At 48.3% G+C, this 27048-nt stretch overlaps 1 long non-coding RNA gene across 1 annotated transcript in view; it reads right to left on the bottom strand.

Annotated features, from left to right (window-relative positions):
• The window catches only part of LOC120638376, a 99334-nt gene that overhangs the window by 3154 nt on the left and 69132 nt on the right, over positions 1 to 27048 (bottom strand). The window contains exon 3 of the long non-coding RNA XR_005660012.1: positions 6661 to 6956. This is a non-coding gene — a long non-coding RNA (uncharacterized LOC120638376). The remainder of the gene's footprint in view (positions 1 to 6660; positions 6957 to 27048) is intronic.

Here is a 27048-nt window from a genome sequence, read left to right on the forward strand (position 1 = left end):
GGGAGAGAGGGGAAAAGCAAAGGGAACAAGTTGGGGAGACGCAGAAGGGAGTGGGAGATGAGTGGGCAATTGTGGCGGACTCTGGATCCCAGCAGAGAAGTTTCCATCCGGGTCAGGTGATGCCCGAGAGATGCAGAGTGTGCTCAGAGATGCAGATGCATAATAATAATAATAGTAATAATGTTGATATTTGTTAAGCGCTTACTATGTGCCGAGCACTGTTCTAAGCATAGAAGCATGCTACGGCCTCTGGGCTCTTAGGGATCTGCACTTGTTTGGCATCACCTTGTCATAGCCTCAGTGGGTACTCTCTATGTAGAATTCACTGAATATCAAGGGAGGGGGAAAGTGTGGCCTAGAGGAAAAATCACGGGAGTGAGAGACAGAATATACAGATACCAATCCAAACTCTAGCCTGCTGTGTGATCTTGGGCAGATCAGTTAACTTCTCTGGGCCTTAGTTTCCTCATCAGTGAAATGGGGATAAGATACACTCTCTCCTTACTTCTTAGACTCCGAGCCTCCTGTCAAATAGGGACTTTGTTGGACCTCAACCCATCAATTAATCAATCTTATTTATTGAGCACTTACTTTGTGCTGAACACTGTACTAAGTGCCGGGGAGAGTACAACATAAGTGTTGGTAGACATATTACCTGCACACAAGAAGCTTATAGTCTAGACCTGATTATCTTGTATCTTCCCCAGTTCTTGGCACTTAGTAAGTGGCTAAATATTGTTAGGGAGAGCTAGCATGGTATGGCAGCTCTGATGGTTGGCATAGGCTGGGAGTAGGGAGGGTCCTATCTCTGAGATGGCCTGCTCCTGCTCCTTTTCTCAGTTATTACTTTCCCCTCCATCTCCGATTCTCTCTCTGCAGCAGCCAGAAAGATATCTGGGGGAGGATTTTCCTCAGAGTTTCAGTGAATTTGCAAAGAAAAGGCAGAGGGTAAAGAATAAACAAATATGGCAGAGGCAGAAAAAGAAAGAGACATTTACACCTGATCATAAATATCACCTAGTAATTGTCTCCCTGCAGCTTTATTGAAACAATCTGGGTTAGTAATTAAATCCCCAGCAGGGAGTCCATGTCACTGTGGGTAAACACACGATAAATTATCTAATACTTAAAGGTCAACGGCAATGAAATTTTCTTTTGTTAACTTCATGGAAATGAAAGGCTCTGGGAAGGAGGACTGCTGGGTCAGACTCCCCGCTGGAGTGGCCAGAGCCCCAACTTCTTCCACCTGTTCTTCTCCTGGAATTGGCTGGTGGGGGGCCCAGGGGGCCTGGGAGGGTGGAACTGGAGTGGGGTCTGGTTTCGCTGTCTCCCAGAGCCTCTGGGCCAGGCATTCTTGGGCTCGCTCCTTCCAATAATAACAGTAATAATGGTATTTGTTAAGCACTTACAATGTGCCAAGCACTGTTCTAAGCACTGGGGTAGTTACAAGGTAATCAGGTTGCTCCACGTGGGGCTCACAGTCTGAATCCCCATTTTACAGATGAGGTAACTGAGGCACAGAGAAGTTAAGTGGCTTGCTCAAGGTCACACAGCAGACAAGTAGCAGAGCCGGGGTTAGAACCCATGTCCTCTGACTCCCAAGCCGGTGCATTTTCCACTAAGCCACACTTCCTCGGTGAGTAGGGCACAGCTGGAACACACATCTTCACTAAACCAGGGACCTCATTGCCTCCCTGCCTCCCAATCAATTAATAATTGATCAGCTGTATTTATTGAGTGCTTACTGTGTGCAGGGCACTGTATTAAGCTGTTAGGATTGTACAGTGCAACAGTGTTGGTAGACAGCTTCCCTTCCCCAGGTGAGTTTACAGTCTAGAAGGAGCTCCCAGTTCACAGGCCTGGAGAACCAAGGGAAGAACTTCCAGGGGCGCATGGGATCAAGCAGATTCAGGGAGCCTTGGGAGCTCCTCGGTCCAGGGGATACGTCCAGCTGAGAGTGCTTCAGGGAGGGAGGGGGAAACCTCACTTAGAATAGTGCTTGGCACATAGTAAGCACTTAACAAATACCATCATTATTATTACCTCCATCTTGCCACCAACTTCTTGCCAATGTCCTGCCTCTGGCCTGGAACACCCTCCCTCCTCGTATAATAATAATAATGTTGGTATTTGTTAAGCACTTACTATGTGCAGAGCACTGTTCTAAGAGCTGGGGTAGACACGGGAATCAGGTTGTCCCACGTGGGGCTCACAGTCTTAATCCCCATTTTACAGATGAGGTAACTGAGGCACAGAGAAGTTAAGTGACTTGCCCACAGTCACACAGTTGACAAGTGGCAGAGCCCCACCTATAAAGGCTTACTGAAGGTAAATCTCCAAGAGGACTTCCCTGACTAAGCTCTCCTTTCCTCTTCTCCCACTCCCTTTTGCGCTGTCCTGATTTGGTCTTTTTATTCATCCCCCCTCCCAACCCCACAGCACTTATGTACATACTGGTAATTTATTGATTTATATAAATGCCTGTCTTCCCCTCTAGGCTGTAAAGTTCATTGTGGGCAGAGAATGTGTCTGTTTATTGTTATATTGTTCTCTCCCATGTACTTAGTACGGTCCTCTGCACACAGTAAGTCTCAATAAATACGACTGACTGAAATCAGCCCCATTCTGCCTGGCTTGGGTCTGGTCAATGATCTCTTCTCCAAATCTCTCTCTCTCTCCCTTGTGTCCTTCTCTCCCTCTCTGTATCCCCTCATCCAGAACCAACCACCTTATTCTCCCTAATCAGGATTTATCCCCTTGCCAGTCAAGGCAAAGGACTTCTTATCAGCTCTGCAGAAAGTTGGGTTATAACACCCTGTGGCTGGCTATTATGGATACATAATCACCATCATCACCTCACTAGCCTCATCATCACAATTATGCATCTGTTATAGCCCCACACTCCTTTCTTTGATCTTGATGTTTCCAGGTCTTCTATTTCCCTGGAGAATGGATTCAAAGATCTTGGTTGAAATTTCCTCCACCATCTCCCATCCAATTGTAATGGTTTTTGAGTCGTGCTGAGCAGTCCGTAGACTTAATTACTACTGAGCCCATGCCAACAATATGCTGGGCTGAATGAACCTGAGGTGGTAAAGTGATATTGAAATGAAGACATTTTTAATGGGATTTGCATTTCAACAGGATATGATGATGGCTAAGGATGGTCTAAGCAGACAATATGTATAAATCTCATCAAAATGCCTGCAAGGCCTAGTGGAAAGAACACGGGCATGGGAGCCAAAAGACCTGGGTTGTTATAAGGACCCTGACTTCCCTCTGTTGTGAAATGGGAATGAAATACCAGTTTTCCCTGCTCCCACTAGACTCTAACCTCCATGTGGGACGGAGACCATGTCCAGCCTGATTATTGTGCATCTACCCCAGCGCTTAGGACAGTACTTGGCACATAGTAAGTGCTTTATAAAGACCACAGTCATCATCATAATAATGATGGTATTTGTTAAGCACTTACTATGTGCCAAGGACTGTTCTAAGTGCTGAGGTGGATACAGGGTAATCAGGTTATCCCATGTGGGGCTCACAGTCTTACTCCCCATTTTACAGATGAGGTAATTGAGGCACAGAGAAGTTAAATGACTTGCCCAAGATCACACAGCAGACAGGTGAAGGAACTGGGATTAGAACCCATGTCCTCTGACTCCCAAGCCAGTGCTCTTTCCACTAAGCCACACTACTTCTCTAATTATCATCATCTTGGCTAGGGCAGGTCTATGCCATGTGGATAAGTCAGAATTGGGCATCTGCTACAGGATGTCCCTCAAACATTCAATCTTGAGTCCACAGAGTTGATTCTAGGGATAATTATAATGTCACCAGTCGCTTGGAAATGCCTGAGTGGTAATTTGAGACAGCTCAAGTGAGGAAGGGTAGAGAAGGAAGAGAAGGAAACTAGACTGTAAGTTTCTCAAGGGTAGGTATATGCCTATGATTTTGTTTTAGGTTTTCAAGAACTTCCAAAATGCTTTCAACAGTAGTTTAGTGCTTCCAACAGTAGGCACTAATACTGTTGATGATGATGATGATGATGATGAGGTTTTGTTGAGCTACTGGGGTCAGCCATTGCCTGGGATTGGAAAACCATCAAAGATCCAGAGCAGCAGGACTGGAGGCCAAGGAAGGGAGTGGCTCAGGCTGCCTGACATTGCATCTGAAATCTGGACCCCCAAAAGGGATGGGGAGAAACTTCCTTGTGAGGCCAGAGAATAAGGAGCCAATCTTCTGGTGACCAGTAGCTCACCCTCTTGTCCTCTGGAAATGGAAACTGTCCCTTGCAGTTTTGCCTTTTAGTCAGTTTTCCATATTACTCTGTGCCCTGTTTGTTTCTTTGCTAATATTATCTGTTAAGTGCTTACTATGTGCCAAGCACTGCATTGAGCACTGGGATAAATAGAAGGTCCAAGTAGAAGCAGCATGGCATAGTGGATAGAGCATGGGCCTGGGAGTCAGAAGGTTATGGGTTCGAAGTCCAGGCTCCACCACTTGTCTGCTGTGTGACCTTGGACAAGCCACTTCACTTCTCTGTGCCTTAGTTACCTAATCTGTAAAATGGGGATTGAGACTAGTGGAAGGAACATGGGCATGGGAGCCCCACGTGGGACAGGGATTGTGTCCGACCCTATTTGTATCCATCCCAGGCTAATTACAGTGCCTAGCACATAGTAAGGACTTTACAATTTGTTGTTTTAAGATCAGGCACTATCCATGACCCATAAAGGACTTATATTCTAAATAGGAGGGATAACTGATATTTGATCCCCATTTGACAGAAGAAGAAATTGAGGCCCAGAAAAATGAAGTAAAGTGACTTGCCCAAGGTCATACATCAAGCACGTGGCAGAACTGGGATTAGAACCTAGGTCCTCTGATTCCCAGGCCTGGGCTCTATCCACTAGGCCCCATACATTTGTGTGAGTCCTATTCACCGTTTCAAGTCACCTAGAATCATTCATCCATCCATTCATTAATTAAATCATATTTATTGAACTCTTACAGTGTGCAGAGCACCTAAACACTTGGGAGAGTACAATAGAAAAATAAACAAATTCCCGGCCCACAACGAGCTTACAGTCTAGAGCTGGGGGGAGACAGACACAAATACAAATGAATAAATTACAGATATATACATTAGTGCTGTGGGACTGGGATGGGGGATGAACAGAGGGGGAAAGTCAGGGTGATGCAGAAGGGAGTGGGAGAACAGGAAAGGGGGTTTTAGTCAGGGAAGGCCTCTTGGAGGAGATGTGCCCTCAATAAGGCTTTGAAGGAGTGAGAGTAAGCAACTCTTAAACCCATGCGACAAGTTTCTTTCAAACCCAAGGAATCAGAAAAGGAAAGGCAGGGTGACCCCTAAACCATTCCAGATAGGTGGGAGCTGATCCTGTTGTTTTTAAACACCTAAATACATTCATTCATTCAATCAGTCGTATTTATTGAGCCCTTACTGTGTGCAAAGCACTGTACTAAGTGCTTAGTACAACCTCTCTTTCATTACCTGCCTCAGTCAAAGGGCCTACCTCAGACCATGATCTCTCTCTCTCTCTCTCTCTCTCTCTCTCTCTCTCTCTCTCTCTCTCTCTCTCCTTGCTGCCATTGGTCATTTCAATCTTTCTCCTGGGGGCTCTCCAGATGACCTCAAACGTGCTGATGCATTTCACCCCGATGCTCACAGGGCTCATCTGGTACACTATTTGTCTCTGGAGACAGCCAGACTTCTCTGTTACTAAAACTGGCTGGTCTACCCAATTAGAGGCAACTTTCTGCTGCTTGATGTGGCTTGCTGATCTTTCATTAACCTTCCCTGCCCTCTTCCCCTCATGCTTCCTCCCGGTCCTCCCCCTGCAGACAGAATTTGAGGCTTCGCAAGAGCATCGGTGAGGATGTCAAGTGATGGTCTCATCAGCGGCAGTTGCTATGGATGCTGGAAACTAGGGGGGACTGTGTAAGAGTCTCACCAATCCACACTTACTTGGGGTAGTGAGCAGATGTTGTGGCTCCCCTGGAAGAAGTCCACCTCCATCTAACTGCTCCACCCCACCCAGCCACCTCCCCCAAACTGAGCCATTGCCTGGTGCTGTTCCCTTCCAAGTCTCCCTGCAGAGCTGGCTTCCAACAAAGCAGGTTCAGTGCAGTGAGTCACCAGCAATTACATGCTAACAAGAAATGGAATGATTAGTGTAATGCTTCAGCTTTGGAGATTTTATTTATCCACATGGGCTGGGCTTGGTCAGACAAGAGGCAACCCCACTCAGAGTGAAATATACACACCCAGACTGTAAACTCCTTGAGGGCAGGGATCATGTCTACCCACTGTGCTGTATTGTAGTTTCCCAAGTGCTTACTACATTGCTCTGCACACAGTAAGTGCACAGTGAATACTCCCGACTGATTTTACCATATATACAAAGCCCCTTGGTGTCTCACTTTATACATAGAGTTCCCGTAATCCTGCATTTGTCTTCAGAGAGTAGCAAGATTAATGAGACTGGAAGAGACCCCAGATGTCTTCTAGTCTAGCATGTCCTGTCTCCGTGCCGGACTCTGTCTAAAACATCTTAAATGGATCAGTGTCTAACTTGTCCCAAAGAATTCTGGAGAAGGTGGTTTCGCAGCATTCCCTGATAACAGTGTTTTACCCACCTGGATGCCAGGGCATTTTTCTGCTGGTTTACCCTTTTGCTCTCCTCATCATTCTTTCCCCTCAGGTCCTTTCGTTGGTCTCCAGCGGAGGCGCAGAGCAGATGGAGTTTGGAGACCCTTTTCCTCACGATCTTCCCTGGCATAGCGCTGGCGGAGCTTCCTCCTCCCACGATGTTTATCCTCTCACAGGAGACTGGAGATTCTCAAGTGCTCAGCTGAGACATAAACCCCACACAGGGGAGAGGAAGAAGAATCTGGGTTGCATCCTTTACCATGAGCTAGATTTTGGTTCTGCCCTTAAGTAGAGACAAAAGAAAAGAAATTCGGTTGGGGAAGTGGCTAAGGAGAGGGAGCCCAGATCCTGCTTGGGGTCATTCCCTTATACTGAGTCCTCTGATCTATGATTTAAGACCTGATCGTCCCACAGTTACCCACTGACGGACATTGCTTGATGGATCATGAACCAAGAGCCCCCATGATTGCAGTCTGGATCTTCTCTGCCACCTTTCCCCTTTACCCCTCTGAGACTGTGTAAGCTTGTTAGCAGGGAATGTATCTGTTTATTGTTATATGGTACTCCCCAAAGGCTTAGAACAGCACTCTGCACAAAGTAAGCACTCAATAAATATGACTGACTGACCTCCTTCTGCTCTGTTCCCGCCTCCAGGATCCCACCTGTTTCTCTCTTTCCCTTTCCTTCCCTCCCCTTCTAACCTGCCACCCAGAGATGGGACCCTTATCTCTGGCAGACAGTTTCTGCAGATTACCAGCCTAGCCCTGAGCCCTGTTGATGCAGGCAGACCCAATCCCCCAGCCCGTCAATTCCTATTAACTGCATCCAGGGACAGAAACCATTCAGGCGCTGTTCTTCAAAGCTTCCAAATAAATCCGGACCTTTTTGGGTCGACTCTCTCCCCGTAGCACTGTAAACAGGAGCACAAGCCTCCATGATTTTCTCCCTGAGGTCTCCGGTCTGGAAGCGGAAAGGGAGGGGAACTAGGCAGATCAGACTTTACAGGCATCTCCTATTAACCTCTAATTAGCTGGCAAGAGATCCAGGGCTGCAGGTCCACAAACAAGCCCAGGGACAGGGGTGGCTGAGGGCAGCTGGGTGGTTCTGGGATACGGGTGGGAGGGAGTCAGCTGATTACATAAATAATCATTACGTCAGTTACTGTCTAAGGGCTAAGCCCTAGGACAGACACAAGATACTCTGCTAAAACACGGCCGCTCTCCTATGGAACATTTCCACCTCTCTGGGCCTCAGTTTCCTCATCTGTACAATGGGAATAAGAGCCTTGACTAAGATCACTTAAGTTCTCTGTGCTTCAGTTACCTCACCTGTAAAATGGGGATTAAGACTGGGAGCCCAATGTGGGCTGGGGATTGTATCCAACCCACTTACCTTGTATCTACCCCAGTGCTTAGAACAGTACCTGGCACATAGTTGGTGCTTAACAAGTACCATAATAATAATAATAATAAGGTCACCCAGCAGGCCGGGGCAGAGCTGGGACTCAGATCCAGGTCTTCTGCTTCCCAGTTCCATGCTCTCCCTAATAGGCCATGCCACCTCCCTAAATGTAAGTGTTGGAGAACATGGTTAGCTGGGGCGGCGGGAGGGCCAGGGAGAGAACAGAGAACAAAGGGAACTATTTCCTCACCGTTCTTAGATCTCAGGCTCAGAGAGCAGCAGGAAGAAGGTTGCAAGAGAAGCAGCATGGCCAAGTGGGTAGAGCACAGGCCTGGGAGTCAAGAGGGCCTGGTTCTAATCCCGGATACGTCAAGTGCCTGCTGTGTGACCTTGGGCAAGTCACTTCACTTCTCTGGGCCTCAGTGACCTCATCTGTAAAACAGGGATTAAGGCTCTGAGTTCCATGTGAAACAGGGACTGTCTACAACCTGATTAGCTTGTATCTACCCCAGATTTTAGATAAGTGCTTGACACATAATAAGCACTTAACAATACTATCATCATCATTACACTTGTTTTGTTTCACTGTCTGCCTCCCCCTTTTAGACTGTGAGCCCGTTGTTGGGCAAAGATTGTCTCTATCTGTTGCCAAATTGTACATTCCAAGCACTTAGTACAGTGCTCTGCACACAATAAGTGCTCAATAAATAGGATTGAATGAGTGAATGAATGAATCATCAAGGCTGATCTCCCCAGCACGTGGATTTAGGACCAGGATTGAGAGCCCTGGCTGGATCCCTCCTAGCAACCTCTTTCCTCACTTTTTTGGAGGGGCTGTTGGGTTTAGCTGGATGCAGTGTAGTCCAGGGTCCTGGGTGAGAGCTTCACCACCCCTCACTCACTCCATCTTGGTGAATCATTTGGTTGGGAAGCTGCCCTCCACTGAACCACCCCTACAAGGCTGCAGAACCTTCCCATCAGAGGCCAGCACCAGGGCCCAGCAACACCCTGACTGCCAAACCGCCCAAACACTTGGGAAGCTGCAGTGGTTTTAATAATTATGATACCTGTTCAGCACTTACTATGTGCCAAGCACTGTTTTAAGCACTGAGGTAGATACAAATTAATCAAGTTGGACACAGTCCCTGTCCTGCATGGGACTCACGCTCTTAATCCCCAATTTTTTACAGATGAGGTAACTGAGGCATAGAGAAGTTCGGTGACTTACCCGTGGTCACATAGTAGACAAGTGGTGGAGCCGGGATTAGAAACCATGACCTTCTGACTCCCAGGCCTGTGCTTTATCCACTATACTATGCTGCTTCTCTGGCTTTGAACCAGGGGTGGGAATCTGGGAGAAGCAGAGAGGAGCCTGAGGATGCTCCCACTACCTATGCCTTTAATTTGGAATTCTTGTGCTTCTACCAATGGTCCCATTGTCTGGAATTCATGCCTCTTTTCGATGTGTCTGTCCTCTCCACCTAGACCGGGAACCCCATGTAGGACCGGGACTGGGTCCTCTCTGATTATCTGCTCTCTATCCCACTGCTTAGCACAGTGCTAACTCAGTACTTCACGGATATTGGAAGTGATCATGTCCTTCCACCTCTGTGCTTGTTTCAGCCTGCAGAGGGTAGGGAGCTGCCTGCTTAATGGTTTGAAGAATACTTAGCTAAAGAGCCCTACCTCCATGCTGAGTTTTAGAGAACAGTGACAATCTGCTTACGGCTAGACTAGTTCCCCAGGGGTTTCCTGCAGACTCTCTCCTGGGAAAAAGTCCGAGTGGATAGAAGGAAGTAAGGCAGAACCCTCCATCCCCTGCTTTATCTGGGCACCAGTCAGAGGAGGAAGGAGACAGAGCAGGGCACACTGCTCCCCCAGTCCCAGAGGTCTCTCACTAGCCCCCAAGTCACACAGGGAGGACAATCTGACAAAGAACCAGATTTGAGGCCTCTGCAGAACTGAGATGAAGCTAACTTCTTGAACCCCTTGGGTTTGTAAGGCCTATGGGGGCAGTGAATGGGTAGGGAAGGCAGAACCGGGTCCCAAGGGGTCCAACCATGCCCACCCACCCCCACTCCCCAGCATATGCCAGTGGGTCCCAGGTCCCCACCCCAAGATGCTCCAGCTAATCAACAGCAGAAAGGCGGAGTGTGCATTGGATGCAGAGAGCCTGGGTAATTGGAGCCTGAAAAAGGTTAATTACTCTGTAATTGGAGCTGCCAGGGATTAATTGATGACATCAACAAATCTAAAGTTTTTCACCAACGAGATGAATTACATCTCAGGTGCTCTTTTGAGACCATTAAAACATAATTTCCTTTGGTTTTCTTCTTCACCCTAAGCTCCCCAGACACTTTGGTTTGAGCTAGCAGCAGGCTCAGATGGTACAGGGGAGAGAAGCTGGGGGGAGGGGGCTCTTCTGTGATCATAAAGATGCTGGGGCACTTAGAAGAGTTCTGCAACAATTTGCTGCTCTTCCACCCATCTTCACTAACCTCACCCGCTCTGCATACAACCCTACTACTCAGTCAGTCACCAAATCCTGTCAGTTCTACCTTCACAACATCACTAAAATCCAACCTTTCCTCTCCACCCAAACTGCTGCCACCCTGATCCAAGAAATTATCCTATCCTGCTTGATTATAGCATCTGCCTCCTCACTGACCTCCCTGCCTCCTGTCCCTCCCCAGGCCATACTTCACGCTGCTGCATGGATTATTTTTCTAAATAAATGTTCAGCCCAAGTCTTCCCACTCCTCAAGAACCTCTAGTGGTTGCCCATCCAAGTCTGCATCAAACAGAAACTCTTTACCATCAGCTTTAAAGCACTCAATCAGTTTACCACCTCCTTTCTCATCTCACTGATTTCCTACTACAGCCCAGCCCATACAATTCACTCTTCTAGCACCAGCTTGTCCACGGTGCCTCCATCTCATCTCTCTCACCACCAACTCCTTTCCCATGTTCTCGCTCTGGCCTGAAATTCCATATCTGCCAGACCACCATGCTTCCCACTTTCAAAGCCTTATTAAGGTCACATCTCCAAGAGGTCTTCTCCGATTTAGCCCTCTTTTCCCTGACTTCCTTTCCCTTCTGTGTTGTCTATGCATTTGGATCTGTACCAATTCACTCTACCTTCAGCCCCGCAGCACTTAGGTACATATCCATAATTTATTCAAAAGAATTTCCATGTCCCCCTTTAGGCTGTAAGCTCACTGTGGCTAAAGAACATGTCTACCACCTCTGCTGTGTTGTAAGCACTCAATAACTACCATTAATAAATTGATTAATTGATGTGGTCTATGGGCCGGCATGATGTCATGACCAGCAATGTCTATGCTGACCCAGCAGGTAGTGCAATCTGGTTTGTTTATTAATTTTTTTGGGGGTATTTTTAAGTATTTACTGCATGAGTTAATTACTGTTCTAAGTACTGGGGCACATACAAGTCAATTAGGTTGGACAACAGTCCCTGTCCTTTACGGAGCTCACAGTCTAAGTAGGAAGGAGAACAGTGAAAAAGACTGGAAGTCAGGAGCCCTAGACTTGAGTCCCAGCTCCTCCCCGGCCTGCTGTGTGAACTCAGGCAATTCACTTAACTTCTCTGGATCTTGACCTCCCCTGTGAAATGGGGACAAGGATAAGTAGTAGGAGTCAAAGTATTTATTAAGCACTTACTCTGTACAGAACATAACAGTGAGAAGCAGCATGGCCTAGTGGATAGAGCACAGACTTGGGAGTCAGAAGGACCTGGGTTCTAATCCTGGCTCCATCACTTGGCTGCTGCGTGATTTTGGACAAGTCACTTAACTTCTCTATGCCTCAGTTCCCTCATCTGTAAAATGGGAAATAAGACTGTGAGCCCCTTGTGGGACGTGGACTATGTCCAAGCTGATTTTCTTGTACCTACCCCAGTGTTGAATACAGTGCCTGGCACAGTAAGTACTTAACAAATACCTTACCAAACCCCACTGTACTAAGGACTGAGAGAGTACTCAGGTGGGAATTAGACATGGTCTCTAAGAGTGTGAGGGGAAGGGACTGAAGAGAGTCACATCCAGAATAATGAAGCATTAAAATACAACACAGACAAAATAACAAATGAAAATAAAATCAGTAGCTAGAGGAACAGAATTTCAGGCACCTTGGGGCTCAAAGTTCAGGGCATCCTCACAGCCACCAGCCTCCTCGAGGTTTCATGGAGGGCTCATGCCATGGGGGTGTGCGGGCAGGTGAACACAGTGCAAGCTGGGATCAGGCCCCCTTGGTGGCAGTTACCACAGATGCTTTTCTCTGCGGCAACAGAAGGGTCCAAGAGCATACTGTCCGTCTGTGTTGCTTTTGTACATAGTAAATACTTAACAGATACTGTTGGGATGCCACATTGGACAAAACCCTTCTCCGTTGGTTATTTGCATGGTAACTGACCTCTAAGGATAAAGGCAGGGAAATGTCGGCCCAAGCTTCTACTTGCAATTTATTCCTTAAGGATATCTACATTCGGGTCTGCTCCTCTGCCTCCGGGGTTCTGAGAGAGGCCGACTCTCCCTAGGGTTAGCCTATGGGGCAGTTCTCTGCAGGGCTCAGTTGTGCAAGGCAGGGTGGGGAGTGGGGGAAGACCTGATCCCTGAAAAGGCTAGAGAACTGGGAGCTCTAATTAAAGCGTGGGGACTCAGGAGCCCTCTCCCCGCTCCACAGGTGAGACCAGGAGCTGGGGGCGAGGAGGAAGCCCTCCCGTTCTTGCAGACGAAGCCCATTCCATGGCCCGTTAGAGTTATTCATCGGAAGCAGATGGGTGAGACTGCCCGTTAATTGAAGTAATTTGCAGGCAGACCTGCGCTGGAGGCTGGAAACATCATTACTCCTTGGGCAGGTGGGGGCTTCTCCTCTCCCCCTTGCCCCAGTCAGCACGAGTGAAAGGCTGAACCGGGACCACTGAGCAGAGCTTGTCCTTTAACCTCTTCATGACTGAGGGGTCGAGCAAACACCTGACGCCTGTATCCAAGGGGGAACGTGTGGGGCAGGAAGCACAGTGGAACGGTGCCAGAACAAAAGCTGGCCAACAGGGAGGCTGTTCCCATTAGTCAGTCGCTCGGACACTGCCCTCCCTGCCCTACCATGCCACAGGCCATTATGGGCTTCTAGCTCCCAGCCTCATGGTTTAACTCTGGGAGGGGTGCAGTTTAGCTCATGAGCACCATCCCTATCCCTTAGGAGCGGGCAGGTGGAATCGCCATTCCCAGAGGCTCCAGGGGGATCTGTCGCCATATTGGGACTAAACTCCTCTTCTCCTAGGGTGATTTGGGTCTGATTAGTAGAGACTCAGTCGGTCCTTTCCTGGTGGCCTCCCCCATCATCCCGGCTCTGTCACTGGCCCACTTTGTGGCCTTGGATATGCCATTTAACTTCTCTGTGCTTCAGTTTCCTCAACTATAAAATGGTGATTCAGGGTCTGTTTTCCTTTCCCGTTAGACTGTGTGTCCCATGCGGGATGGGGTCCGTGTCCACCATGCTTATCTCCCTCAGCACTTAGTACAGTGTAAGTATTTAACCGAAACCATGATTTTTATTCATTCATTCAATCATATTTATTGAGTGTTTATTCTGTGCAAAGCACTGTATGAAGCGCTTGGGAAAGTATCATAGGGCAATAAAGAGAGATAATCCCTGCCCCAAACAAGTTCACAGTCTCCCTCTTTCCTATCTCCATGCATGCCCAGGTTGGAATTAGGGTCACACTACCATGGGAATATGGCATCGGGGTTGGGAAGGTGAAATGGGCCTAGGCCAGCCACCTCCCCACTCCACCTCGTGGCGCAGTGGAAAGAGCACGGGCTTTGGAGTCAGGGCTCATGAGTTCGAATCCCAGCTCTGCCACTTGTCAGCTGTGTGACTGTGGGCAAGTCACTTCACTTCTCTGTGCCTCAGTTCCCTCATCTGTAAAATGGGGATTAAGACTGTGAGCTCCACGTGGGACAACCTGATTCCCCTGTGTCCACCCCAGCGCTTAGAACAGTGCTCGGCACATAGTAAGCGCTTAACAAATACCAACATCATCATCATCACCTGCCCTCCGCCCCCCAGGTTCTGCACTGCCAGTACCCAGTCAGTCCGGGCTACTGTTGCTCCTGCTGGGAATGGACCTACTTGGCCTTTTCTCCGGGCTTGGAGCTAGGGGGCCCGAGGCCTCCGCTTCCTTTTCTGTATTATCCTCCTTTCCTCCCTCCTGCAGCCTCTCCTCCCTCTCCTGCTCGGCACCCTGCCTCCAGCCGGGGGACCAGGAGTGAGCTCATCTCGTTTGTTGTCTGAATGTGTTTGATTTCACAGCCGCAGCACAGCAGCACCCCCATGCAAGCGAACGACGCAGCCAGCACCCCCAAACAAAAGCCCCAAACTCTGAAAGCACACATTGTGCTAACCGCCTGTGCCGCTTCCCCCGATTCCTTTTTTCTAACAAGTTGTCTTTGTAAATTTCCCCAGAGCGCTGGGTCTCTGCTCTTGTTTGTTCTGGCAGGGAGCGCGGAGAGAATTTTTTCACGAGCCACAGATTCAATTACGCTGGAGTAATCTCGCATAGGGTGCTGATTGCATGGCAATGAATTTGGGTGTAATTTGAAATCTCTGGACCAAATAAGAAAGGGGTGGGGTGGGGGAGATGAAATAAAATCAGAATTCAAAAATGAGCAAGAAAAATGAAAGAAACAAAAAAGGGCCGGTGGGGGCTGGAGGGGAAGACACCTTCGAAAGTCAGAGTCAATCAGATGGAAGATTTTATCCCAAACTGAGAAAGGCAAACCACTCGGAGAAAGTAATTGGAAAAAGAGCATATCCAGAAGGGGAGGGAGAGGGAAGAGCGGAAGGTGCACAGAACGCATGGTCAGTAGCCAAATTAAGGAGGGATTCAAGCTGCCAGCAGTTCTATTCTATTTAAAATGCAACTGGGAAGAACACAGTCTTTTCTCCAGACTTTAACCCAACATTTCCTCACATGCTCAGCTCAGCGTTTCTGGATGCGTTTAGGTTTCTGGAAAGCAAGTGAATACAGGGTGGGCTGGAGGAGGTGATAGAAAATCGGCTGCTATTCCCGCTTCTCCTTCCCCCGGCCAGACAAAGCATCCCTCTTCCCCGACAGCCAAACCCACCTTCTTTCCTCAGGCCTTGGGGAGCCAAGTGGAGTCGGCAGCAGGAAGCCCCGACTTCCGGAGCCTGGAGGCCTCGGCGGCTTAGGTCAGGGGTCATGGGAGGGGGAAGGTTCCTCATCTGAGGTGGAGGCCCGAATCTGGCACGGCCACTTTGAGGGCCGGAGTCGTCCTCCGACGGCTGCTCGCTGCAACCCCCCGAGAGGTGGGCAGCACTTCCAGCCCAGCCACAGGGGGCTGAGAGAGCTAAACCCTCTGCCGGCTCCTGCGGTCGGAAGGCCGGGGACCAGAGGGACGAAAGAGGAGATGGTGTTCTCCGGCCCAGGGGTGTGGGGAGCCGCCCAGCTTCGGCCCCGGAGCTGACCAGGCCGAGCTCCTGGATACCACTGACCCCTCCTGGGGGAGGCGTTCTTTCGGGGGTCTCCCTCTGCTGCCTTCCTCCGGCTGCTTCTTGAGGGACCTTCTTGCTCCCCAGTGGCCGGCCTCCTGCCCGTCGCCGGCTCGCCACATTAATGCCATTAGCTTGTAGTTTATTCACCTGATATCAAACGAGAGCTTCACGTACAAAAAAAAAAATCCAATTGTCCCTTTGGGTGCTGTATTCTAAGTGAACTGAAATAGCTGTTAATAAGAATAGTGCAAGCTGCTTGTTTATGGCTCTTAAAGGGCCCAGGGGAAAATGAATCCATATCTTCTTAACCATGGCATAAAATCCATAATCATACATCACTTTAAAGTGCCCCTCTCTGCTAATGCATTTATTAATTATCCTCCGAGTCTCTTTGAAGTGCACTATGCAACGCAAGGAGGGAAAGGCTTCTGCCTTCCTAAGCTGTGAACCCTAGCCCACGTAGGGTCCTCCCCACGGGGATAGGAGAGGAGGCTCCTCAGGGTTTGTTATTCTGCATCCATGGGCCAAAGGCTGGGCCAAGTGGAGTTTGGAGCAAAGCAGCTGTGGTGTACTTTTGGAGGCAGGATTTAATTACCAGTTGGGATGACTGGGAATGAAGAAGAGGATGTAGGGCAGGGAGGGCAAAGCTGGACTCATGAGTATCCTAGATAGTATTCTCCAAACAGGAGACAGCAGGGGAAAGAGCCCCAAAGCCTGAAATTAGAGGTGGTGGTGGACGGAGGGCTATAAAGGCAGTGCGGCCTACTAGAGAGATCATACAATTTGGAAGAAGAAGACCTAGGTTCTAGTTGCTTCTCTGCCACTGGCCTGCTGTGTGTGACCCTGGGCGATTCACTTCACTTGTCCAGCCCTCGGTTTCCGTATCTGTAAAACAGGAATAAGATACCTATTCTCCCTAATTTTTTTTTATTGTAAATCCTGGTTGGAACTGGGATTGAGTTTCTGATTATCTGCCTCTGCACTTAGAACGGTGCCAAACCCACATTAACTACTTAATACAAAACAATATCACTACTACGCCTCCTCCTACGCCTATCATTACTAATAATAAGGATGACTTGGCTCCTTCAGCTAGGAAAGTTGAGGTCAGGTGGTTTGCATGATCTGAAATTTACACTCCCACCTTATACCCAGCTCTATTTCAGCCGACCACAGGCCCAGGGTGGTCTCCATTTTTCCCCCTGCTCCTGCTGGTCTCTTGTTACAGTCCATTCTTCCTGACTCAGTGGGGCTGCCGGCTCCTCACTTTCCCAGAGCCCAGTCGCTCAGAGGCAGGATTCTGGGGCTCCTGGAGACTAGGCATTCTCAGAACCTACCTCTTTCCCAGAGGACCCAGCAGGTCCAGGATGTGGAACTAGAGATGAAGGAGAGGGCCGCTACGGTATATAGGCGTGCTCAGTTAGTGTCTCTGGCCACTTGGTTTGTAAGTATGCTGGCTTTTCTCCTTAGAATGTCATTTCCTTGTAGGCTGGGAATGTGTCACTTCTTCATTTGTACTTTTCAAGCATCGAGTACGGTGCGTGGCACCAAGTGGGCACTCAATAAATGCTAGTACTACCATTAATAATTGTGGTATTTGTTAAGCACTTACAACGTGCCAGGCGCTGTCCTAAGCACTGGGATAAATGAAAAATAATTGGATTGGACACAGTCCCTGTTCCTCGTAGGGCTCACAGTCCCCCATTTACAGAGGAGGGAACTGAGGCCCAGAGAAGCGAAGTGACTTGCCCAAGATCACACAGCAGACGAGTGGCAGAGTCGGAATTAGAACCCAGATCCTTCTGACTTCCAGAGCTGTCTTCTATCCGGTAGGTCATGCTGCTTCTCTAACTACTACTCTACTCCTCCTACTATTATTATTATTACTACTAACTACTATACTTACTACTTTTATCTATATATCTATTCTCTTTTACTACTCCTATCTATATTTCTATTCTATCTCTCTATCTATCTCTCTATCTATCTCTCTATCTATCTCTCTATCTATCTCTCTATCTATCTCTCTATCTATCTCTCTATCTATCTATCTATCTATCTATCTATCTATCTATCTATCTATCTATCTATCCACAGATACATATAATGTATACAATCCATCAGTGCGAAGGAAGGTTCAGAAGTGCTAGAGTTGACTGAGGCGATGAGGTGGCTCAGGGTGCTGAGAAACGAACTGAGGAAAGCTTGTTGGAGGAGGTGGGATTTTAGGAGGGATCTGAAGGTGGGAAGAGCTGTGGGTCTGTCTGCCGCGGGGAGGGAGAGAGTTCCAAGCCCGAAGAACGGCTCGAGTGAGGGGAGGGGGACAGGAGAGCTGGGCGCAGCTAGAAGGTTGGCCTGGGAGGAACCAAGGCGGTGAGGTGGGGAAGAGCGGGAGAAGAAAGCAGATAGGTGAGATGGGACCAGATGGTGGAGAGCCTTGATTGATGGGTTGTTTCGCAATCTGGACTGGGAAACATTTCAGTCGAAACACGTCCGATGTTAGAACCAAGGACAGCTCCAGGGTCGCCGTAACTCCCCCTTTCCTGAGGCCTGCTGGCAAGCGGGCGAGCACAGAGGAGGGACATCCATTCCTCATCAGCCCGGGAAGGGACATTTGCCTATAGGCAAAGAGGTCAGAATTCCTTGCCCGAGGGAGGTTCTGGCATAGTGTCGTGATAAGGAAACTTCCAGAGGAGGCGGTATCCTGTTCCCTTGGGACATGTCTTCCAATCAATCAATCGACGGTATTTATTGGGTGCTTACTATGTGCAGAGCACTGTACTAAGCAGTTGGGAGAGTACGATGCTCGAGAAGCAGCATGGCATAGTCGGTAGAGCACGGGCCTGGGAGTCAGAAGATCCCGGGTTCTAATCCCAGCTCTGCCACTTGTCTGCCGTGTGACCTCGGGCAAGTCACTTCACTTCTCTGGCCCTCAGTTACCGCATCTGTAAAACGGGGATTAAGACTGTGAGCCCCACGTGGGACAGGGACTGTGTCTAACCTGATTTTCTTGTATCCACCCCAGCGCTCAGTACAGTGCCCGGCACACAGTAAATGCCTAGCAAATACCATAATTATTATTACAGTGCAACGGAATTAGCAGACACGTTCCCTGCCCATAACGAGCTTACAGTCTAGACGGGGAGACGACATGGATATAAATAAAGAAGTAATTTAAATATAGGTTCGTAAGTGGGGTTGGGCGAATGCCAACCGCCCCAAGGTCACAGATCTAAGCGCATAGACGACGCAGAAGGGAGAGTAAGCCGAGAAAAGCAAGTGACTTAGCACTTAGCAAAAGCACTTAGCAAATACCATTAAAAATATGTTGAACCTCAGGGGGTCTTGTGAGGACAAGGGCAGCAGGAGCTCAGTACTACATCATCCAAGTTACTTCACACATCTCTGCAATTTATTGTTCCCATTCTTTAGATGGGGAAATAGATGTCCAGTGAGAAAAATGGCTCATGGGAGACCACACGGTGAGTGGCAGATCTGGGACTAGATTCCATATTCATTTTAACCAGCCTGTCTCTCAAACTCCCTAATCCTCAAGAAATCGAGGAGAAGGACACCCGAAGAAGAAGCCAGAGGAAAGTGTATGGGAGGATTTAAGCAGCGCATCTTGAGCCCCAGTCAGTTTGCTAAACAGAAAGGTGTATTCAGGGCAGAACCAAAAGCTTAATTTCCCAGTGTTGAGCTAATTATTAGGTCAGACCATTCACCTCTGAGTTCTCTCACCCAGGGGATCCCCTCCCTCACCCCTTTCTCCCTGGTTTTCATGGGGGAGTAGGGAAAGGAGGTGAGAACCTTTGGCCTCAAGAGTGGTTCTGCCGGTCAGAAATTAGCATGGGCAGCAGGTATTAATGTCCATTAGCACCCCAGTGGCAGAGCCACCCCCTCAACCACCCCCAGGTCTCGCCAACTTATTTAGTTAATTGCCAAAATGAAGGCAATCTTTACCTTTTAAATGCATTATTGCTTTCCTAACAGCTTTGAAATTCTCCATGCACTGTTGCACACCAGCTTGATTTTTCATCACCGAGGTAATTAGAAGAAAAGAAAAGGTTATCGCCGGTAGAGTGGCAGGGATGTCTGGGCCAACGGTGCATGGATTTTCCCTTTTACTGATCTCGGGCAGCCTGCACCCTCTCCACCTTGCCCTGGAGAGAGGACCCCGGAATCAGAGACCCAGAAGACCAGCTAGTGGACTCCCTGGGCGTTGCTGTCTCAGCATCAGGTGTCTTGGTAGTCAAGGAGTGGGAAGCTCCAAGTAGAGAGTGGAAAATGAGGATCTTCCCCCACGCCCTCCCAGGGGAAAATATTCTTGGACCTCCACTGGACACTTTCCCTTTTGTCTCAGACCCAGAGAACCCAAGCCACTGACAGACGAAGCTCTGCAGCTCCCCATCCCAGAATTCTCCCCTATTAACTCTGAAGTGTAGCTTTTTCAGGGTGTGATGGGTAGAGAGGGGTCTCAGACCAGACCAGAGAGGTGCTCTTTGAGTGGCCCCATCTACTGCAGGGAAATTGCGGGAGAGCAATGAGTGAATGAGTGAATCACTCAATCAATGGTATTTATTGAGCATCTTTTTTAAAATGGCATTTGTTAAGCGCTTACTGTGTGCCGGGCACTGTACTAAGTGCTGGAGTAGACACAATCCATGTCCCACATAGGGCTCACAGTAGTAATCCCCCCTTTATAGATGAGGGAACTGAGGCATAGAGAAACTAAGTGAGTTGCCCAAGGTCACACTGTGAGCCTCACGTGGGACAACCTGATTAACCTTTATCTACCCCAGCGCTTAGAACAGTGCTCGGCACATAGTAAGAGCTCAACAAATACCAACAGACAAGTGACAGAGTCAAGATTAGAACGTAATTCCTTTTGACTCCCAGGCCCGTGTTGTATCTATTGGACCATGCTGCACTTTCTGAGTACAGAGCATTGTATTGAGCACTTCTGTTTCCATGCCCTCAAGGAGTTTGCAATGTAGCAGAACTGAGATTACTCCTTTTGGGATATGGGGGATAATCCAGTGTGCAGGGAAGAAGGCCCGGAGGAGCCAGAGCTCCTGAGGCAGCTAATGTATTTTGTCCCACTGCTCCCTGGACCCAATCTGAAGAAGGTAAGCCAATATTTTTGCACTGAAGTATTGGGGATGCTCATCCCAGTTTCCCAGGACTGAAACTCACTATCCTGCAATCCCTCTGCCTCTACATCCCTCTCCTCCCCCAACTCGGCACCATGAGGACCTCATTGGGGGCAGTCCTAGAGGGGGTTGTTCCAGCTTGGGACGAGTTAAGGTAGGAGACACTCCACAGCCTGGGAGTTTTGGTCTGGTGACCCTACTACACTGGGGGTGTGTCTCCTCGGCCTGGGTGTCAGGTGGACTTTGGCAGAAGCCAAATACAGCTCCCTCAGAGGGCACCCAGCCCTCTGTCCCAGGACTTTTTTAAAATGGTATTTGTTAAGCACTTATTATGTGTCAGACACTGTTCTAAGAGCTGGGGTAGGTACAAGTTTATTAGTTTGGACCCAATCCCTGTCCTGTATGGGACTCACAGTCTAGAGAAGCAGCATGGCATAGTGGATAGAGCAAAGGCCTGGAAGTCAGAAGGTTGTGGGTTCTAAGCCCAGCTCCTCCACTTATCTGCTGTGTGACTTTGGGAAAGTCACTTCACTTCTCCGTGTCTCAGGTACCTCATCTGTAAAATGGGGATTGAGTCTGGGAGCACCATGTGGGACAGGGACTTAGTCCAACTTAATTTACTTGTGTTCACCCCAGTGCTTAGTACGGTGCCTGGCACACAGTAAGCACTTAACAAATACCACAATTATTATTACTATTGTTATGTAGGAAGAAGAAAAGGTATTTAATCCCCATTTTACAGTTGAGGAAACTGAGACATGGAGAAGTGAAGTGACTTGCCCATGTTCACACAGCAAGCAGTTGACAGAGCTGGGATTAGACCCAGGTCCTTCTGATTCCCAGGACCATGGTCTCTCCTCTAGGCCACGCGCTTCTCTGTTGAGGCTCTGAAGCCTCCATTCAGTCTCAGGATCCTGATTACTGTGGGAGGTGCCCAGCATCTGGGGGCTGGCAGAGAGAGGGCACCGGACCCATACCAACTCTACTGTATGGTACTCTCTCAAATGCTTAGTACAGTGCTCAGCAACCCCTCAGTAAAATGTTCAGTAAGTAAGTGCTAAATAAATACCATCGATTGATCGACGATGATAATAATTAAAATACTTGTTAAGCACCTATGTGCCAAGAACTGTCATGAGTTATTAACTGTTATAAATTAATCATGTTGGAGGCAGTCCCTGTCCTACATGAGGCTCACAGTCTATGTAGGAAGGAGTAGGATTTAATGCCCACTTTACAGATGAGGTAACTGAGGTACAGAGAAGTGAGATGACTTGCTCGAGGCCACACAGCAGACGTATGACAGAGCTGGGATTAGAACCCTGGCCCTCTGACTCCCAGGCCTCTTTTTAGTAGGCCAAAGATGACTCAATTATTCCACACCACCTCTGGACACCCTGTGAAATCCAACTTCCATTAATTTCAGTTTTAACAGCCCCTGCGATGATCTATCCAGGCAGCAAGGTACTTAATGGGGACGTCAGGAAGGGCTTTTTGAATTGGAGAGGCTACCGCCAATCTGTCCTGGATGATAAATCATCGAATAGCTTGGCATTTCTATGAAGCGGCATGGTGTAGTGGATAGAGCACGGGCCTGGGGGTCAAGAGGTTATGGGTTCTAATCCCAGCTCCGCTACTTGTCTGCTGTGTGATCTCGGGCAAATCACTTTACTTCTCTTTCCCTCAGTTACCTCATCTGTAAAATGGGGTTTGAGACGGTGAGCCCCGTGTGGGACAGGGACTGTGCCCAGCCCGATTTGCTTGTATCCACCCCAGCGTTTAGTACAGTGCCTGGCACATAGTAAGCGCTTAACAAATTCCATAATTATTACTATTATGAAAGAATCTGTGGCATGTGGGGTTGGGGGAAGAAGCTGGAAAGGCAGAACCTCGGCCTGAGCTGGGCCTTGGGAAAGACTAGAGTTTGCGTCTGGCAGGGAGCAGGTTCATGGAGCAGGCCAGATGATTTCCTGCTCCTTTGCTTTGTGTCCTGGCTCTGCCAGGGTGGCAAGGGGAGAGGGGGTGTTGGAGAGAGAGGGGGTAGAGTAGTTAGAGTAGGAAAAGTGTCCTACTGGGACTCCCTTGGAAAGAGAGCAGTCCTGACTGGAGTCCTGATCCCACTTTCATTCATTCAATTGTATTTATTGAGCGCTTACTGTGTTAGCCAGCTGATCCCATCACTTGGCTCTTGTCCTGTACAAGACGGCAATAATTCCACTCCCTAATCTACAGATCGAGAAGTTGAAGGATAGAGAGTGCGGGGCTGTTGATTATGGGGGTCTCAGATTACAACAGACAAAAGACATTCTGCTCACCTCTGGAAGGCAATGGGCCGGGAGGAGCCTCCTCTCTTGGGGGACGAAGCAGAACGGATGGGTTCTGTTCCCGACGTTTCCCCTCGTAACAATGAACTTCATCGGTTTAATAATGCTGGTATTTGTTAAGCGCTTACTATGTGCAGAGCACTGTTCTGAGCGCTGAGGTAGATACGGGGTAATCAAGTTGTCCCACATGAGGCTCACAGTTAATCCCCATTTTACAGATGAGGGAATTTAGGCCCAGAGAAGTTAAGTGACTTGCCCACAGTCACACAGCTGACAAGTAGCGGAGCAGGAATTCGAACCCATGACCTCTGACTCCAAAGCTCGTGCTCTTGATCACGACTCGCCTTCTGTCTTCTCAGGAGCAGCTGGAGATGCTGCAAACTGGATAGAGCACAGGTTTGGGAGTCAGAGGGTTCTAATCCTGGCTCTGCCACTTGTCTGCTGAGTGGCCTTAGGCAAGTTAACCTCTCTGTGCCTCAGTTACCTCATCTGTAAAATGGGGATTCATTCATTCATTCAGTCGTATTTATTGAGCGCTTACTGTGTGCAGAACACTGTACTAAGCGCTTGGAATGTACAAATCGGCAACAGATAGAGACAATCGCTGCCCAACAATGGCTCACAGTCTAAAAGGGGGAGTCGGTCAGGAAAACAAAACAAGTAGTCAGGCATCAATACCATTAAGATAGGGTCATAGATATATACACATCATTTGATTAAGACTTTGAGTCCCATGTGGGTCAGAGATTGTGGCCAACCCAATTTTCTTATATCTACCTCAGCGTTTAGTACAGTGCCTGGCACATAGTAAGTGCTTAACAAATATAATTATTATTATTATTAGAGGCAGGCAGATATTCAGGGGCCGTTCTTCCTCCTTGCTCTCAAGAAGAGCTGGACAGGATACATGGCCTAGAGGTAATCAATCAGAGGTATTTATTTAGGGCTTACTGTGTGCAGATTATTGTACTAAGCCCTTGGGAAGAACATAAAACAACCAAGTTGGTAGACACGTTCCCTGTGCCCAAGTAGAAAGAACATAGAACTGGGAATTCAAGATCTGTTTCTAGTTCTAGCTCCTTCATTTGTCTGCTGGGTGAGTGAGGGCAAGTCATCTAACTTCTCTGGTGAAGTGGATAGCGCACGGGCCTGGGATTCAGAAGGTCCTGGGTTCTAATCCCAGCTCTGCCGCTTGTCTGCTTTGTGATCTTGGGCAAGTCATTTTACTTCTCTGTTCCTCAGTGATCTCATCTGTAAAATGGGGATTAAGACTGTGAGCCCCTTGATGAGCAGGGACTGTGTCCAACCCGATTTGCTTGTATACATCCCAGTGCTTATTAATAATAACAATAGTATTTGTTAAGTGCTTACTATGTGTCAAGCACTGGTCTAAGCATTGGAATAGACCCGAGGTAATCAGGTTGTCCTACTTGGGGCTCACAGTCTTAATCTCCATTTTACAGATGAGGTAACTGAGGGAAAGAGAAGTTAAGTGATTTGCCCGAGGTCACACAGCAGATAGGTAGCATAGTCGGGATTAGAACCCACGTCCGCTGACTCCCAAACCTCTGCTCTTTTCACTAAACTATGCTGTTTCCCTGTCTCTTGCACAGAGTAAGCACTTAACAAATACCATCATCATCATTATTATTATTCTCTGGACCTCTGTTTCCTCATCTGTAAAATGAGAGTACAGTAGATGGCAAAATCTGTGTGGGACAAGAACTGTCTAATATGATTGTTTCGTATCTACTACGTATTTTGGTCCATAGTAAATACTTAATAAATACCATCATCATTATTATTAGCTTACTTCCTTTTACTCCCTTGTTCTTCCACTTGCTCCCACTAGTTGTCAATCATTTTTGACTATCTGTCCACCCCCATTAGATTGTAAAGTCCTTGTGATGATGATGCCAGTGTGGTTTTGCTTCTGATGTACTCTCCCGACCCTTAGTGTAGTTCTTTGCCCATAGAAGGTGCTTGATAAATACCATTAATCGACTGATTGACTGACAGGCTGAGGGGTTCTGACTGCAAAACTATAAGGCCATGTCTGAGGGAAGAAAGTGGAGCAGTGAATTTGGAAAATAATCTCTACTCACTATTTCAGAACTGATGTGCACACTCAAAATAGGATTCCAAACAGTTGGATTGACCCAGATCCTTTGCCCACCTGACCGACGTGGACAACTGCCATGAGATTTCCAGGCATTCCTTGGGTGGAAGATGGGAGACAGGGGCAGAACTTGGCCCAATTAACATTATAATGTAACCATAATGCCCGCCCTCCAGATAGAACAAAATTATTTCGTTTTGGCAGCTGGCTCACTGTTTGGCAGTTTGGATGGGATTGCAGTCAATCATTTAATCATTGGTATTTATTGAACGCATATTGTGTGCTGAGCACTGTACTAAGCCTTTGGGGATACAATACAAGAGTTGGTAGACACATTCCTGCCCACAACGAGTTTATAGTCTAGAGGGTGATTGTGGTCATGAGGTTTGGAGTCAGGTAGCTGGCTATTACCGCAGGTGGGTTCCTGAGGGTTGATTCCTACGAGCACAGCTTGCCTCTGATGTCCCTCCCCCTCATCCAGTCCCATTCTGATGGTCACAGCTCTTGGGCAGAGTCAGAAGGTCTGGGAAGCAATGTTGCCTAGGAAAAAGAGCATAGGCGTGGGAGTCAGAGTTCGGGAGTCCTAATCCTGGCTCTGCCACCTGTTACGTCACCTTGGGTTGGCCACTTAACTTCTCTGGGCCTCAGTTTCTTCATCTGCGAAATGAGGATTGAATATCTGTTCTCCTTCCTACTTAAACTGTGAGCCTGATGTGGGGTCTGATTATTTTGTATCTTCCCCAGTGCTTGGTACAACGCTCTGCATATAGTAAGTGCTTAGCAAATATTGTTATCCTCATCATCATTATTATTAGGTCAGATTCCTGTCCTTTCAGGGCTCCTTGTGCCATTGTGGCAAAGTGGGTCTTCCTTATGTTCCTGGACTTTCCCTCTCTTCCTCCCTTTCCCTTCCCCACTTCTTTCAAGGTTCATCTCTGGCACAATGCCCGGGTATGTACCACTGCCTTAAGTAAACACCTTTTCCTTTGTTCTCCACCATCTCCCTTTTCTCCCCATCCCCCAACCCACCTCCAACCCTGCCTCATAACGGCTTATCCCAGGCTTTCCATCTGCCTCACCCCCTTCAATAATGGTGGGTTTGGAGGATTCATTGAGATTGTCCTGGGCAAGGAGCCCAGCTGGATATCTGAGTCACAGGCTCTAGTCCTTTTTCTCTTCCGCCCAGTGGGGAGATGCTTTCCAAGTCCCTCGCTCTCCCCATCTCCTGTTGCTTTTCCGCACGTCAAAAGCCGACTCCCCTTCTCCCCCCTCCCCCTCCCTGCCTCACTCTCTGTCTGGAGCTCCGCCTGATCCCACTACTGATTGGAGGAGCCGTTGCTGGGGGAAACAGCCTGGTTTCCAAGGGAAGAACTCGAGAGATGCTGGCGAGAAGCTACAGGTCGCAAGCTACAGGTGGTGCTGCCTCCTGGAGATGCTGGTGCGGTGCCGGGCACTCTCATTGGTGGTTGCCATGGTGCTTTTCCTACGGTGCACAGCGAGAAGGAGCTGAGGGGTGGGTAGGGGGAAGAAGAAGGAGAAGAGGATCTGATTGGCAGGAAGTGAGATCCGACTGGGTGGGGATACTCCTGAAGGGAGTCTTGATTCTATTTATTTGCTATTGTTTTAATGAAATGTTCATCCCCTTGATTCTATTTATTGCTGTAGTTTTTGTCGGTCTGTCTCCCCCAGTTAGACTGTAAGCCCGTCAAAGGGCAGGGACTGTCTCTAACTGTTACCGATTTGTACATTCCGAGTGCTTAGTACAGTGCTCTGCAAACAGTAAGCGCTCAATAAGTACGACTGAATGAATGAATGAAGGGGTTCCCCAGGGGCAAGGGGACGGGC

The sequence above is a fragment of the Ornithorhynchus anatinus genome, chromosome 5, assembly GCF_004115215.2.
Source record: "Ornithorhynchus anatinus isolate Pmale09 chromosome 5, mOrnAna1.pri.v4, whole genome shotgun sequence".
Classification (NCBI taxonomy): domain Eukaryota; kingdom Metazoa; phylum Chordata; class Mammalia; order Monotremata; family Ornithorhynchidae; genus Ornithorhynchus; species Ornithorhynchus anatinus.